This window comes from Physeter macrocephalus, chromosome 2, assembly GCF_002837175.3.
Source record: "Physeter macrocephalus isolate SW-GA chromosome 2, ASM283717v5, whole genome shotgun sequence".
NCBI lineage: Eukaryota > Metazoa > Chordata > Mammalia > Artiodactyla > Physeteridae > Physeter > Physeter macrocephalus.
The window spans coordinates 4,673,734-4,690,990 of record NC_041215.1 but is presented as its reverse complement, the minus strand read 5'-3'; the positions used below and the strand labels follow the sequence as shown (position 1 = coordinate 4,690,990).

Sequence of the window (17,257 nt, the reverse complement as noted above, 5' to 3'; positions counted from 1 at the left end):
TAAATAAATAAATTAAAAAAAAAAAAAAAAAAAAAAAGAAAGAGGTAGAAATTTGGGTCACTGAGATGGAGAAAGGGGTATCTAGAGAGTGATACTCCCCAAACTGACTAACAGTGATTTTCTTTGGGGCTAGGATTATGAGTGATTTGCATTTTATATTTTATATGTTTTCTATTATATATGTAAGTATAAATATAAATATATATAGTAATAGATAATATAAATATTTTATATATTATATATTTTTAAAATATATTTATATACATTATATATTGTTTGAATGTTTATAATATGCCTCCATATAACTTTTGTAATATTAAGTTGAAAAAGTAAAGTGAATAAATGCACACAGCAACACAGTCCAAGCCAGAAAGGAGACTCTAGCCCCTGAGATCTGAACCCCTGGTTCCAGCCTCCCAAGTCAGGGACAGGTCACATGAGCATCAGGGGAGGACGAGACATCTTTGTGGTTCTGCCACATGGCCCAGAATGCCTGACTTTGGGGCCCGAGCCCCAGCCTTAACCTATAGTCTCCTCTCCTAGTAACAGAGCTCCAGTGTTCCTTGGTAAAGTTTTACACACACACACACATACACTACTCCAGGGGTGAGGTGACCTAGGCCTGGTCACTCACAGCATCAGAGAGTTTTCAGGGGAGGGCATGACCAGGTCAGAATTCATCTCAGGGCCCTTACTGGAAGCCTACTTCCTTACTGAAAGTTTTCCATTGGACTTAAGTCTGCCCAGTGCTGCTGGAGGCCATCCTGCCACCATGAGGAGAGCACCAGCCTGAAGATGGAGCCAGCACAGAGAAAGGCAGAGCTGAGAGACAGTGAGAGCTCCTGATGTGTCATTTAGACACCTGGGTGCAGCCATGCCTGAAGCCTCCCCTGTCCTGGTCAGTATGATGAGCTGACTGTGTTTAGTTCAGTCTTCTCAGATCCAGTTAATACAGAGGCTTGAGTGTTTCCTGGACTGTTCCCCACAGGGAAAAATTCTGCTCGCGCGTCTCAGCAAGAACACATGCAGTGGAGTTTTGTGAACAGAAGACACTACTGGAATAGACAGTGTCCCTGCTCTATCCAGACCACACTCCCACCCCAGTGCCTTTTGCTGTTTCTGGTGCCTATCCCCCCACTTTCCACTTGTTTTTGTTTGCAAAAGCCTGAACCTTCGAGAAGTGCTTGGAGTTCATGTCCCTCTGGGTGGCTCTTGGCCAATAACTCTTGCTCAGCACCAACTCTGAGAGGTGAGTTACACCCTAGCAGAATCAGGCTTAAGCCACCCTCATGGGCTCTATCTATAGCCACCCTCTTGCTTGGTTTCATGGCTTCTTCCCATCCCTGACCACCTTCCCTTGGACCACCCACTTCATACATCACTGCACGCAAATCCTCTGAGGGATATAACTGAAAACACCAGGCGCAAACCGGCCAGGCCAGGTGGGCTCTGAGCACCCCCAGAGAGCAAGGGACAGGGGAGCCTGGAGGTCATCTCCACCAACCCCCAGAAGACTCCACGCAGCACACAGGCTGTTACTTCTCCCCTCCATCCTGGCAGCCACAGACCAGAGAGTAAGCTGGCTCTGGAATACCCAGCACCCGGGTTGTGACATGGCAAGGGAAACCAGCCTGGCTCCCTGCTGGAGAAGAAGGACGGCAGGGGTGATAAGGGACTCTCAGGCACAAGGTCTTTCCTCCCCACTGCGAGCCCGGAACTCAAAGTCAGTCTGCACGATGCCCTCAGGTCCTGCCACTCTTCATCCTCTCCTTTGTCTGACTACACTACCTCCGGAAGCTGCAGCGATCACCAGTACCATCGTCCAGTGCCCTGGGACTCTAATAAGCAGCTCTCCAGACCCGTCTTGGACGGGTCACACCATGCCCTGTGCCAGGACCACACCTTGGGCCCTCCAGTTTCTTCTGTTCCCGGGGACATGGGCAGCCAGAGCTGAATTTCTAGTTCTTTGGCTGCCACTAGATAAGCATTTATTCTTGGTGGTGGTGACTCTACGGTGCCTCTCCTGACTTTGTGGATAAAATGACCACGAGGAGTGTGTAGACCTTGTCCCAGCATCAAGTGGGCACCGCAGCTTTTGTTTTCTCAGGAGCCACTCCCCCTCCCACCAGTAAGAACCCCCAAGATCATGTCACTTTGAAGGCTTCTATGATGAGCAGGTGGCATGACAAAATAAATTCACACCTGGGCCACAGTGATTGGTTGCGGGCAGACCCATGACCATAGCCAGGCCAAGGAGACCTGACGATGGACTCGGGGGAAGAGAGATGCTTTCTCTCTGTTGGATGTGAAGCTGGGTTAAGCCTGGAAAGGCCAGAAGTCACCATGGGGAGGGTTTGCTCAAGAGGGAAGTCAATGCATGCTCTTCTCTGTTGTTGCTGGGTTTTGTTGTGGTGATTCATTTCTTCTGGTTTTCTGCTTAAGCCAGTTTGATTCGAGTTTTCTGTCACTTGCAACCGAAAGCATAATAACCAATAGCAACAGCGATGGATAAAGTACAAGAGAGGAAACTGCCTCTAGCCCCATATGGCTTTGGTCAGGGCTCTTAACATCTAAAACAAAGGCAGTGGAGAGGTGATGCACACATCTGGGCTCTGGGCAGAGCACACCAACTTTGCTTTGCCTTCACCTTCCTTTCCACGGAATTTTCCTTCAAAGCCCAGTTCAAACCTCCAGGAAGCCTGCCCTTCTCTCCCCAGCCCTCGGGGACACATCCTGCTTTGAATTCCTGCAACATTTACCTGTCTGTGCCACTCATTGTTCTTATACCAGCTTGCATAAGAACAGTGAGTGGCACAGACAGGTAAATGTTGCAGAAAACAGTCCATGCATATGTGCTGTGTCCCCCCACCCAAAACTCCTAAGAGAAGCTAAGCACATTACCAAACCCCAGGCACTGTGCTAAGAAACCCATTATATGCAAATTGCTATAGATGCTCACAGCCATCCTGCAAGTTGGTATCTCATTATCCCTGTTCGAAAGATGAGGAAGGACAGCTCAAAGAAAAGAAGTCACCTGCCAGAGCTCACCCAGCCAGATGTGCCAAGACGGGGATTCTTTAAGATGATAAACTTCTAGGTCATACCATGCTGCTCTGCAGACACACACCCTCAGCCCAATGGAGCGTTTATCGCACATCGATTCCTCCCAAGCATCTGCTGATGGATTCATCTGTTGTGAGAGGATTTCAGGAAGGCGCAGGTCAGGCAAGAGGAAAGACCAGTGGCATGCGGGGCTGCCTCTCTGGGCAGCCCAGGTCTGTGAGTGGAGGAGTAACTCCCTGCCGAGGCTCCCCCTGTCCCCCATCCCCCACTCCCACCCATCTGCTCTGCCCAGCTCCATTCCCTGCACAGAGCCCCATTCACTACGTGGCCAGGAGGTGAGGCATCCTTCCCAGGGAATCCTGACACACGTCTCAGGCTCTGTGACGGTGTCACAGTCGGCTAACAGAGGAGCAGTTCTCCCCTGGGAACAGAAGAAATTCAGTCCCATCAAGAGCTCACAGTGTCAATCCGGGACCAAAACAACCCACCCCCCATTAGCCAAACCCTGAGCTGGACCCAAGCATTAATTTTGTTACCAAGCAATGAAACAAACAAAAGTGTTTTTTTTTTTTTTCCCAGAAAAAAAGATAGCAGACCAGTTTGAACCTGAGCTTAACCTGTATATTTTCAAAGACTACTAAACAGGTACAAAAATCAGACATCAAAATGTTCTGTGAATGAAACCAGTATTCATCCAATCCAAGTTCTTGATTCAAATCAAGAAGGAAGGAGCATTTTACCTCCCTGTGTGGCTCCATGGGGTGTGTAATAGTATTCTCGGGAACTTTGTGTGAAGAATAGAGGCTGGCTTCTTTTAAATGTGGTTTTTTAAAATGTTATTTTATTTTAACCTTCCATAAAGATGAATCAGAAATTTTCAGAGCATTCAGTTCCCCTTGTATTGACAAAAGCATTTCAAGATGGATCCATTGTAATAGCATAGCGTAAAAGCCTCAGGGAAGAGGACAGAGCCTTGAGTCCTAGGTCCAATTGCCCAGGTGACCTCAGGCACGTTACTCTGAAGCTGTGGTCACCAGAAGTCAAGGGCAGGCTCTTGAACAGCCTGACTCAACTCCCCTGATGCTGGGCATGCAGGGGCCCCTTGGGCATGTCCCCTTTTGGAAGGCCTGACCCACACGAAAGCATCTGATTCCAGATCTCATGCACCAGAGGAGAGCACACTGGACCAGCTGGACTGTCCCGTTCTCATTCCATCCCAGCCTCTGGACAAGCTGCTTACCGGGTCCCAGAGCAGCAACCAAGAGGCTGAGAGCCCCCCAGCCATAAACACACGCAGACCACACCAGTCCTAGGGCCTGGAGAAAGAGAATGCCGTGCAGAGGGTGGGGAGCTGACGCCACTACCAACAGCTCGATGCACCACCACAGCATAAACAAGTGAAAATGGTCGTTCCATTGACCAAAGATCAATTACTCCTGTTTTATAAAGACCAAGGGCATCCAAATGGCTAACAGTAGTTACTCTGGGGTATAGGAATGGAGAGCAGGAGACGGAACCCTGCTTTCCATTTTACACTCATATCCATCATTTGGACCCTTCATAAGGAGCATGTATGCACTGCATTTATAGCATTTAAAATAAAGGCTAAACGCTAAGCATATGATAGAGGCAGAAACCACAGAGGGAAAGACTGATGGACTCCACTGCACAAAATTGAAAAACTTATGAGTAAAAAAAGAGAAATTACCTTAAATTATATTAGGAGAGGAAAATATTTACAGTATTAATGATAGTAAATATTTACTATCTTAACATATAAAAAGCACTTGGGAGAAAACCACACTGTAATAAAAATGAGCAAAAGACATAAATAAGCAATTCATGAAAGAAGAAATACAAGTGGCTAATAAATATAAAATTTGCATCCCCACTAATAATTGAGGACACACAATGAAAAGTCAGATAACATTTTTGCCTATGAAACTAGCAAATATGTATCCAAAAAAATTTATAATACTTATTGATAAGAGGACAGACAGGTGAAGAACCTCATACACTGTTCATAGGAGGGTAAACTAGTAAAAGCTTTTTGGAAGGCAATATTGCAAAGTCTATTAATAATTTTTTAAATATGCATAAACTTTGACATAGCTAATCCACTTTTAAGCATTTATCACTAAGGAAAATCATCATGGCCAAAGATACATGCATTTGGATGTCCAGTGAAGCATTGTTTATAAAAGCAAAAAGTTGGAAATAGCCTCACTGTCCAAACAATGAACAACTGGTTTAATATATTATGGCATTATACACGGGGAATAACTATGTGGATATTAAAATGATGATAGAGAGAAATACGAAACAACATGGAAATGTTCATGATATATGAAGTGAAAAACACTGGTTACAAATGGTTTGTACAATATGAACCCACTTTTATAAATAAATATAGCTATATATCCACATTGAATTTTTAAATATCTGATCGTCGGCTATTTAAATTTTCTCCTTTCTGCATTTTTTGGAATTAAAAATCTGTATTTTTTTAAATAAAAAATACCCAGTGCCAAAACGCATCCAAGAATCATTTTCACGTAATCAATTAGGAAACAAACATCTTTAACTCAACAAGTTAAGAATCAAAGACATATCAAATAAGATAAAGTAGTATCAATTGTTCCAAATAACCCCTCCAATTAATCTTCTATGTCTTTTTTTATAAGACCACAGAATCTGAGTTCATACAGATGAGGTCATTGCGTTGCAAAACTTGTTGGACGAGGACAACATTCTAAAGTCATAACCTACTCTTACCCACAGGAAAGAAGACAAGAAGCTTGCTCCCTTATTTTCTTGGAAGAAAACAACTGCACCTTGAAAACTCAAGGTGGAAAGGCTGAAGCCAGACTTCATGGGTTCTAGGACCAGGATGGTTTTGTTCTCCAATAACATTGCTTCATGCCAGTGTGAAATTCAGATTTTCAGAGAAAGCAAGAGGTATACTTAAAGAGAAAATGCTGTTTGCAAGCTGCAAAATGCTGATGTACAACGCTAAGGAAAGAGATAAAATAGCAACGAGGGAGAATTAGAGATCCTCAGTGCCCTGCCTAACTCTTCTGATGCTAGAACACACACACACACACACACACACCTGGCACATAGGAGTTGCTCAGTAAATACTGACTGGCTAATGTTGAAGGTGAATTTCACTAGTATTACAACACCTATTTGACCACACATCCTTAGCCAGAAATATCTTCCCTCTCAGTGCAGGCCAGCACAAAACATTTAGGCTACAGAACTAAGACTTTCAGGACAATACAACATTGCAATTAAGGGGAAAGTTAGACATAAGAGAAAGTGTAAACAGGATGCTAATGGATTAATCCACTAATATCCCTTCTCCACTGTCTCTAAAGAAATCCTCCTAAGCAGGTGCTGACTTCCAGAAATTGCAATTGGCAAATCCATTAATACTCCTTGTCAGACACATCCACGCGCTGGAAAGAAGGTCTCCTTAGTTCATGCAAGTCTTTGGGGAAAGTCAGGAAGACACTGTTTTCATTCATATGTGAAATTCTAGTGTAATCTTTTTTTATTATTATTGGAGTATAACTGCTTTACCATGTGGTGTTAGTTTCTGCTGTACAATGAAGTGAATCAGCTATATCCCCTCCCTCTTGGACCTCCCTCCCACCCCCCGCCCCATGCCCCCCATCTAGGTCGTCACAGAGCACCGATCTGAGGTTCCTGTGCTTTAATAGCATGTTCCCACTAGCTATCTATTTTACACATGGTAGTGAACGAATGACTGTCCACACTCCAGAATCACAACATCCCCTATTATTGTATTATTGATCTTTCCCCGAATCCAGACAACAGCTCCTTTCGATCTTTGACCCAACATGTAGAGAGAATTTCATTTCCAACATATCATTTTTTTTAATATTATTTCATCATGTAATGTGTATTTTTTATTTTATTTTTATATTTTTGGCTGTGTTGGGTCTTCGTTTCTGTGCATGGGCTTTCTCTAGTTGCGGCGAGCGGGGGCCACTCTTCATCGCGGTGCGCGGGCCTCTCACTGTCGCGGCCTCTCTTGCTGCGGAGCACGAGCTCCAGACGCGCAGGCGCAGTAGTTGTGGCTCACGGGCCTAGTTGCCCCACAGCATGTGGGATCTTCCCAGACCGGGGCTCGAACCTGTGTCCCCTGCATTGGCAGGCAGCTTCTCAACCACCGCGCCACCAGGGAAGCCCCCTAACATATCATTTTTTTACGAATAATGGGACTGTAAAAGAAATTTATCTTCACCGGTTTTTAACCAGCCTGGGGATTTTTTTCCACTGTTTGCGCATTTCCTACCAACCGAATCACATACTGTTCAGACCGCTGATGAGCACAGTACATCACCTAGCTTGGAAATGATCTGCGGCAAAACCTCTCTTAACCATAATACTCGTAGAAGGGGGTGTTCTGTTTTCTTTTAGAGCCCTGCGTGGCAGAAAGCTAAAGAGAAAATTTCCCAAGGGGAAGTTTTTGTACACAAGGTGGGCTTCAGAAGGTCTTTGGAGGGGATCAGATGAAAGTTTCTCCAATGTAAAGATGTTAAGACACTATAGCCAGTGAATGTTTGCTGAATGGGATGATGCTAGTGTATTAGAGGTCTTAGTCTTGAGCAATGGTATAAAGGAAAAGGACAGAGAAAGGCCTTATGTCCAGAGCAGAGGGAGGACACTCAGAATCAGACTGACATCAAAAAGTCAAAATTCATCCACACCACTCTGTCCCAAATCGGGATGCCCATATTTAGCGATCAGACTGGTTTGGTAAGTAAACAATCATTGATTGTAAACTGTTTAAAAATCATTTTACTAAAAGAATAGGGTTGGTTGTATACATGTTCTTTGTCAAACCCATGATGCTTGCCATTTTGGGCTGGAAATCTGGTTTATGCAATTTATACAGAGATTTATGTAACTTTCAGATGACTTTTGTATATATTTGTGTGTGTCTGCTCCCTCTTGTTTTGCATATGGCCAGCACTGAATATATGTTTGCCGCAGAAAGAGATAAATGAATGACTGCCTTTGGAAAGCAAACATTTCCAAACATTTGGCCACAAAACTGGGGGAAATGCTGATGATCTGATAGGCTATGAACCTGATCCACTCTCATACAACCTGAAGGATCCCATCTGGAAACATCCCTTCAAGAAGACCAAAAAAATACATAAACAAAGCAGAAAAAGAAGTGGACCCACTGAGGAGTTTCAGAAATTGGGAATAACGTTCAATTTCTTCCAGCTCATATCTAGAAGTTTCCCTGAAGCTCTCCCCCACCCCACCCTGCGCTTCGTGGGCGGTCCGAGTGAATGGGTCAGCCCTTCCCTGACACATCAAGCCCAGGACTGTGGTGATCCAGGGCCGGGCCATAGAATAACCACTGACTCTACTCTGCCCAAGTCTCATCACATCTCAGGGATGACACCCCAGATCCACAGAGGATTAGTGGAAGGATGTGTGACAGTCCACACCTCCATGGAGAGCTGGATTTCCCACGGTGATAGGCAGGCTCATCATTGGACAGATGCAAGATCATTTTAGGTGGGGCTTAGTTGCATATTTACTGTTAAAGCATACTACTTAGTTGCATATTACTGTTAAAGCAATTATAAATTTCTTTATATGATTAATTTACATTCTCTAGGAAAATTATAGCCAATCCAGGAAACACTAGCTTCAGAAGAGTGCCATCCAAGGTGACACCCCACAAGCATCCCTTTCAAAAATGAGTTTGAGGCCACGGTGCAGCTGGGGAACAAAACTGTGCAGCTCTAGCTTTGGGGCTTTGAGGTCTTTTTTGTTTTCAGTCCTCCCCCTCCACGGGACCCCCAAGATCCTACAGACAGCACAGAGTTAAGCTGTTACATAGGTTTTGGAAACACTGCAAACCATAGAGGTATAAGTGCAGCAGCCCATGAAAGGTTCCAAGAGTGTTTGCAGTTTACAAAAATCGCCCTTTTACCTTGGTTTCACCTTTGTTCACATCTTGCGTATTATTATCCCACAGGACACACCTTGCAAGCAACTGCTCCACATTTTCTAAATTTTACTTTTGGGTAAAAGCTGACCATGAAAAAGCTGAATGTTTGGGCCAGAGTATCTGGGGTTCTTGTACAATCATTTTTATTGGATAGGCCTTGCTTACATGGCATCTGCCTCCACAGAGGGATTTTTCTGGTGAGGCATATACAACTCACCCTTCCGTGCATGGCAGCACTGGGGTCAGGAAGTCCTCAACTTCATCACACAGTGTTTCCTCCATGAAAACTTAGGGAAGAAAGCAGCCCAGCCTCAGTTCCAGTAAATACCGTGCTTCTGCTGAGCAAGCTGACACAGGTTCGGCTGATGGATAGTGTGAGTCCTCCTGTGGCTCTTATTTCCCTCTTTGCTTTGGCCGCCACTAAGCTCACAGCCAAACCTGTAGTCCACGTTCAGAAACTGCGCAGGACTTTAAAGCTCAAATGTCTTTGCACAAGTCTACCTCGGATACGTTCTTATTGTCTTACCCTCGCTCCTCTTCCCTCTGACATCCTTATTTACATAGGTTGTCCTGCTGTTTTCTATGTGTTTGCTACAAGGTGCCCTAGATGGAGGAGGGGTGGATTCATAGATGTTTTGGCCCTCCTTTCACTCCATGAAGACAGAGCAGGGAAGAGCATCTGGGCCACAGGATAGGAAAGGCCTGTCTGCACACAGGAAAACAAACATCCTGTTTGCTCCATTTTGCATTTTTACGGGGTTTGCTTTTTATTCTTTTGGTAGATTGTGGTTTTCTGAAATTATTTGTTTGGGTGTAAATCACTGAAAGTGGTGTTTGTACATTGCTTGTCTATTTTAGCTTTAAAAAGAAATGCTCGAGTACTTAAAGCCTGGGTCTATATGTAGCCCACCTGCCCTCCAAATAAAAAAAGTCTGGCTACTTCTCAGAAAATCTCAGAAGCCAATCTGGCCCCTCTTCCCTCCTCTCAGCTGATGGCAACGTCTGACACAACTGGATGGTGGTTCACAGGCTGAGGCCAGCATCTTCCTGGCCTTCCATTCTCACCAGAACCCTTACTGCAATCTCCCAACAACAGTAGCATTTTTACCATTTATGTACTATCGCATATACATATAAAGGAAGACACTCTAATCTTTTACAGCATCAATAGACTAGTATTTCCTTACAGATACAGTGCTTGGTTCCTTCCATGAATAATGGTGAGTATAGTTCTCTCCATTTACCAGCTAGAAAATCCAGACTCGGAGAGTTCAGGAGCTTGAGTTTGCATTTCATCCTTCTGTCAATTCCTCAGGAAGTGATGGGGAAGTTGGGAAGAGTGAGAAACTAAAAATTTAGCTCAGGCAGAAAGGCAGCCTGAAATTAAATCATGGAATATTTCTTCAATGTCCTGCCCCCTCCTTCTTTAGCTCCCCTCTTCCGTTCTAAAAACCCCCTTTCTACTCCATTTTCCTTCCCCAGAAATCTGCCAAGAGGCCTCTACCGCTACTCTTCTCCACTTGCTCCAGACCTCCTAATACTTCCTTCTCTCTCAGCCCCAGTCCCTGTCCTTCCTTTCCATCCTCTGCTTCAAGGTCAAGGGCCCTGGGGGAGCGGGGGGAGAGGAATGTGATAGATTAATTCACTCTAAGTCTACTACAATGGTCATTTCTCTTTTTTTCCTAATATTATTTTATTTTACTTTAAATTTTATCAGAGTATAGTTGATTTACAGTGTTAAGTTAGTTTCAAGTGTACAGCAAAGTGATTCAGTTATACATATACATAAATTCATTCTTTTTCAGATTATTTACCCATATAGATTACAGAAAAAACAACCCAATCAAAAAATGGGCAGAAGATCTACATAGACATTTCTCCAAAGAAGACATACAATGTCCTTTTTTTAATGTATTCCTTCTCTCTGAAAGAGTTGCATTTTTTTAATAGATTTGTTTATTTATTTATTTATTGGCTGCATTGGGTCTTCGTTGCTGCACATAGGCTTTCTCTAGTTGCGGCAAGGGGGGGCTACTCTTCGTTGTGGTGTGCGGGCTTCTCATTGCAGTGGCTTCTCTTGTTGCGGAGCACAGGCTCCAGGTGCACAGGCTTCAGTAGTTGTGGCACGTGAGCTCAGTAGTTATGGCTCGCGGGCTCTAGAGCGCAGGCTCAGTAGTTGTGGTGCACAGGCTTAGCTGCTCCATGGCATGTGGGATCTTCCTGGACCAGGGCTCGAACCCGTGTCCCCTGCATTTGCAGGCGGATTCCCAACCACCGCGCCACCAGGGAAGCCCCAAGAGTTGCATTTGTAAAAGAGACCACAGCACCCACACCTTGACGCAAAGGAGTAAAATTTCTCACGCAGGAAATTCAGGCAGTAAGCAGGAAATTGGGGAAATATTCCAAGTTGCAGCAGACTTCCAGGCACCCTGACTCCCCTTGCCATGGGAAAGCCCGAGGCCCCATGTGGCAGTGTGGTAAAAGAAGTAGCTCATCCCCATGTCCTCCACCTGGCGCCCAGTTACCTTTTATGGTTGGCCTGTGACAAAGGACAGAGCCATCACTGACGGGGAAGAGCCCGGGGATGGGGCGGCAGCTCAGGACTGCAGGGGTCGCAGCCCAGAGGAGCTGCCTTCACTGGCCCACCTGAGCCACACTGGGCCAGACCCAATTGTTCATCCTTCACCGAGAACCAGATCTACCGCTAGGAGGCAACTCATCAAAAGGCTTGGCCCCCATCGGATCCCTGTGGCTCAAAGAGTCCTCTGAGCCTCCTGGTTTCCTTGCCGGTGAGTTTCGTGCAAGCAGCCTCAGCGTTGGACTCCAAACTGCCCCACCCCCTAGTGGAGAGAGGCGAGCCGTGCACCTCCCGCCCGGCTTCTGCCAAGACCAGGCAGCCTCCACCAGCTGGGTTCAGCGAGCCTGTGCAGAAAGGAGCGGGAGGCCCCACCGGGCACATCTGTTCTTCCCCGGGACTCCCCTGAGGGTCTCTGATGGCCCACACTCAAAGTTTTTCTGGCCTACCCAGTCCACTCCAAGTCTTAGACTGTGAGAGGTGAAATATGTGAATAAAAATGGAAAAGTGTGTCCGCGCACTCACACTCTCAATGGGAATACAAGGAGTTATGGGACCAGACACTGGGCGGCTTTATTCCTCCTTAATCAGCCAGATGTTTGGCCTGGCCTGGAGTGCACAGACCCAATAAAACGCTGCAGGCCCCCCTCAAGTTAAATCACCGCGCTCAGAGGCCCACGTCAGGCTGCCCTGTGGCCCCAACAGTTCCGAGGCCTCAAGGAGGAAAATCACTCTCCCAGGCCGAGAGCCAGCTTGACACCCCATGTCTGGAGCTTGCCTCTGACACATTTGACATGGGGAGGACTTCTGTGTTTGCTTTAGGGGGTTGTTTTTAGTTTGTTTGTTGCTTTTCCATAAATTGACCAAAGTGTAAGAAAATTCCATTTAGAATTCCTTAGCTAGATGAACATTTGTGCTCCATGACTCACTCTTATATAGAGTTTCAAGGAAAGGTGACTGGGACTAGGACAAGATGCAGCCTGTCCCACAGAGAGGAGGGGCACAAGAGAACATTCCAGGTATTCGACAGGTCGCCTGTCCTTTCCACACGCAGCATCAGTCTGAGCAGCGAGGCGGAAAGGTAAATAATTCCCCCAGACTTGGCCCTCCAGAAGCTCCCCCAAGTCTAGTGAGGGAGATAGAAGAGAGGGGGGAAAAAGTACCAAATTTATCACTTGCCCTGGTGGAGGAATGAACTACGTGGTGAAGGAGTTCAGAGGAGGTGGCATTTTGTTCGAGTGTTGAGGGACGAGCCAAAGAAATGCCCTCCTCAGGGGTTTTTTTAGAGGTATCCTCATCCTTCCACAAATATCCCTAACTGACTCAGTGCTAGAAGGCAGGCCAAGATGAAGCTTTTGATCCCAGGGGTCTCTAGAGGCTGCCGCTGACTCATGTGCCCCCTTCCAAAGTCCACTTCCCCTGGATCGCGGAGAATTATGAGTCAAACAATGGAGCCAGTTAGGGAGAAGGAAGATGGCCTCAGGGAGATAAGTCCAGCTCCCAGATGTTTTAGGGGGTCTCTAGAATATTTTTTTAATTAGTGCCAGCATTTAATAGTTGGACTACTTCATGTAAAAATTATCTTGAACTTTTCTCTTCTCTGAAAAAAATTGGAAGACATGGTGATACTGGGTGCATATTCTGGCAGGGCAGCTCTAGGCTGAGTAGGAGCTGCCCCCATCAGAGGGCACATGTACCAGTTAGCTTTGCTGCGTAAGAAACCACCCCAAAGCTTACTGGCTGAAAACAATCATTTATTAGCTACTATTCTGGATGTCAGCAGTTTGGCCTGGGCTCAGCTAGCATTTCTTCGGTTGGTCCCGCCTAGGCTCATGTATATGGCTACAATCAGAGGCTGACAGGTGTTGGATGGGATACCTCAATTGTCCTCCACATGGCCTGTCCAGCAGGCTAGTTCGGTGCTCCTCCATCGGCAGGGGAGGGCAAGCCTCAATAGGCAAGCATTTTGCAAGCCTCTGCCTACATGCCTTTTATTAATGTCCAGTTGGTTAAAGCAAGCCACACGATCAACGAGATTCAAGGGTTAGGGAAATAGATTTCACCTCTTGATAGGAGGAGCTACAAAGAATGGCTGGTTATTTTTTTCATGAGCTCTCCAGTTCATCAGAGCCCCAACCTTGCAGAAACTGTGGGCCTGTTGCCATTTCTCCTTGAACTTGAGCTGCTGGTTTTCTTACATCTGATCTTCCTCAAAACCTCACTCTACCTGGAGCCTTGCAGGCATCCAAGTTAAGGAACTAAACTTAGAACTCCAATCTTTGGTCTTGGCTCGGAACAAGCATGCCTGACCCTTCCACTCATGCACGTGGGAAAGTGAAATGGAGTGGATGAAAATAAAACCTAGAAAGAGGATCCAAAGTAGGTGGCTCTACTCAGTGATGCCAAAGGAAGGTCAGGATGGCCAAGACCCCAGGTGGTGAAAGGCAAAGCAGGGAGAGCATCAGGAACTCTGAGACAGACCACAGTGTCTGGCAAGAAAGGCATGATTGTAGAGGGGTGAGGACATGACAGAGTGCAAGGTTTACAAGGCAGCCCCTGGAAGAACTCACGAAGAGGACAACCGCAGACAAGAAAAGAGGAGAAAACTCCTTTTTTGGAGTCAGTTCTCACCCAACTGGCTCTGCAGCAGAGCACTCAGAGGTGGCACAGAGCCAAGCGTGGCATGGCCAGGGAGGTGGTGATGCCCTACACTCTACCATGCAGGGCTTGTAGGGAACCCAGAAGATTACAAAACAGGATTCTTGGGGGATAAAACATAATCTCAATGAGTAGACATTCCAGTACATAGTACAGAACATTTCCAGATGACGCAAGAGGATGGCCGGGGAGGGCTCAGTGCATGAGGGGGACAAGGGCAAGTTCTACCAGAACTAACGGGCAGCACCTGTTACAGTGCAAACCCCCTCTTTTCATGAGAATTTGTCGGCTTTTGTTCCCAAGGATACAAAAGTATGTCTGAAGTTAATAAATGTCTTAAAAGATGACACTAGAATTGATGTGCTAAAATACACATTGCACTGAAGGGCACATCACCCCTTATGCCATATTCTTGACAAAAATGAATGAATCTAATCAAGTCTTTACACTTTACACTTCAATTCTAGGATACAGGAAATACGGGGGACAGACGAACAAGTAAAGCGACGGCATGAAAGAAACACTCAGATATTCAAAATGTGGGACTTTGTACAACTCAATTGGCCTATCTTGTCATGGTTATTTAAAAAGAAGGAGGGAAGCAGTAGACTGTTCTAAAATGAGACGAAAGAGGTATTTCAAGCAAATGCAATGCGGGAATGCTGATTGGATTCTAATCCCTAAAAAACTAAAATCCCAGCCATAAAACACATTTGGGAGAACAACATGGATTGCATATTAAATGATATTATGATTACTATTAAATGATTGCTTATGAATGATAATGATAATGTTTCTTTGGCATGATAACGCTATTGTGTATATGTAAGAGAACCTTCTTAATATAGGAGACGCATGCTAGAGTATTTAAGGTTTGTGCCAGTTATTAAAATGCTGTGTCTTGACTCCAAACTCACCGTGCTATACTTGGCCTTGTGACGCTGGGTCTGGGACTCTGCAACCCACATGAGAGGATCTGCCAAAAGCGGGTGCTAGAGAGAGAGAGTACGCACGGCTGGAGGAGGAAGAAGAGACTTGCTCCTTTCCATCTGCTTCCTGTTCCTGTTTTGCCCCCCAGCACTGCTTCTTCACCCCAGTAGCAGGACTTCTTTCCCACAGCAGCCACGAAATCCAGCCCCATAGAGACACCAGCACCCTCCAACCAGCCCCCTCCTCAGAGGTTTGGGTCCCAGCGCCACAACTCAGAGACCAGCACTAGCTGAGCAGTCCCTCGGCTTCTGACAGGAGAGTCTCAGCGACAGGGAGCCTTCCTGTAGGTGTCTGGTTTAATAACCCCAATTTGTCCTTTATGCCACCAACCCAAAGGATGCTTCCTGAAACTGCCTCCACCATGATTCCTTGGAGTCCTCATTTTATTCTTCTGGTCACCTAGCCAATGACTTTGTTATCTAGTTAAGTCAATATAGTAAATTCTCTCCACTCAAACAGCAGGTGCAGTTTCTGTTTCCTGAATAGGTGAAGTGCCATAATGTTCGCAACATGCTTTAAAAAGATTCAGCCAAAAGGAAAAAATATCGATACAGAGATAGTGTATATAAGTATAGATATAACACACACATACACGAACATATACTGAGACAAAGGAAAGAGAGACAAAGTGTTGAATCTAGGTGGTGAGTACATGGTTGCTCATCATATTAGACCTTCACTTTTCTGTGAGTGTAAAATCTGTCACATTAAAAGTTTAAATAAAAGAAGAAGATAAGGACAATAATACCTAACTCATGTTATAGCTATAAGAAGTAAATTGAGATACCCATTAGGAAAAAAAAATACCTTGCCATTTTCCCAAGTACATCTGCAGCCCCAAAGGCCATTTACCCCGTGAAAAGTTCGGGTCTTGCTGGTCTGGCTCCTTTCCTGGGCAGAGAAAGCACGTGGGTGTGCGAGCCGTAACCCAGTACCTGCCAAGAGCATCTGCACTTGCCGTCACCCACAGAGGCCCTGACTTGACAGAATCCAGGATGGGCAGGGGGGTCTTTCACACGGATCAAATCATTCCAGCAGAAAAGAATCTGTGCCTTTATCGAAGACAAAGAGGACATTTCAGAAACTTCCCTGAGAAATCACTTCAACCATTATGATCGACCCCATCAGTTCCAAACCTCTGACCTAAAACCCCTCATGCTCCAGACGAAGCCCCTTCTTTTTGCTCTTTCCTCCCACAAAAGCCCCTTTTTCTATGAAAGAAGGCCTCTCCTATACCTTATGAAGTGACCCTGCACCCATGTCTTAGCAGAATGCCATCCAAACCCTGTAACCAGCTTCATTGTTCTTGCTATTTTTTTTTTCAGTTTTTTGGGGTCCAGTCTCACTGAGTTATAGTTGACATCTAACATGATATTAGTTTAAGGTGTACAACATAATGATCGGATATATGTATATATTGCAAAATAATTCTCATAATAAGACATCATTATTTCTTAAACACTATCTTCCTTTTCCTCCAAGCCTCTGACCAGTGAGCCTCAATGAAAAGCTGGCCTCTCTTTCGGTCCTGATCACTATACCCCGCACTGTGCTGGATTTCCATCTGTTGTTTCCGGATAGAGGTTTGTTTGCTTAATACCTTTGGTCAATGGGTGTATATCCCACTGCAGGTGATTTCACCAATATCCTTTCCTTTGTTGGCTCCACCCTCTACTGATTCAATTTTGGTAAACACAGCTGGTTTTACTGCCTTAAGGAAAACATTTGGCTACCTCAGCCCCATTAAATTTCACCCAGACAAGGAAGGTGTGTGTGAATTCTAATATGATCTTAAAATAGAAGGCCAGGGAGTCAACCGCCCATCTCTGGAGGCTCTTTGCAAAGCTTGTCATGGAGATGACCACGAAAGAGGCAGTGCCAAGATGAAACAGTGAGCCCCACCCCAGGAAAGTGGGGTATCCAAAGTCTACGACCACTTGGCCCTAACTGCTCTGTGGTTGGCTCTG

General features: G+C 45.5%; 1 long non-coding RNA gene across 7 annotated transcripts in view; it reads right to left on the bottom strand.

Moving 5' to 3' along the window:
- Positions 1-17,257, bottom strand: part of LOC102989202 (uncharacterized) — an 89,586-nt gene that overhangs the window by 9,547 nt on the left and 62,782 nt on the right. For 5 of the 7 annotated variants that reach the window (XR_008615760.1, XR_002890647.2, XR_008615757.1 and 2 more), the window contains one exon: positions 15,218-16,342. This is a non-coding gene — a long non-coding RNA (uncharacterized lncRNA). Of the gene's footprint in view, positions 1-10,936; positions 11,607-15,217; positions 16,343-17,257 lie in introns of those variants that run through there. The other 2 variants (XR_008615756.1, XR_002890646.2) reach the window with 2 other exon arrangements.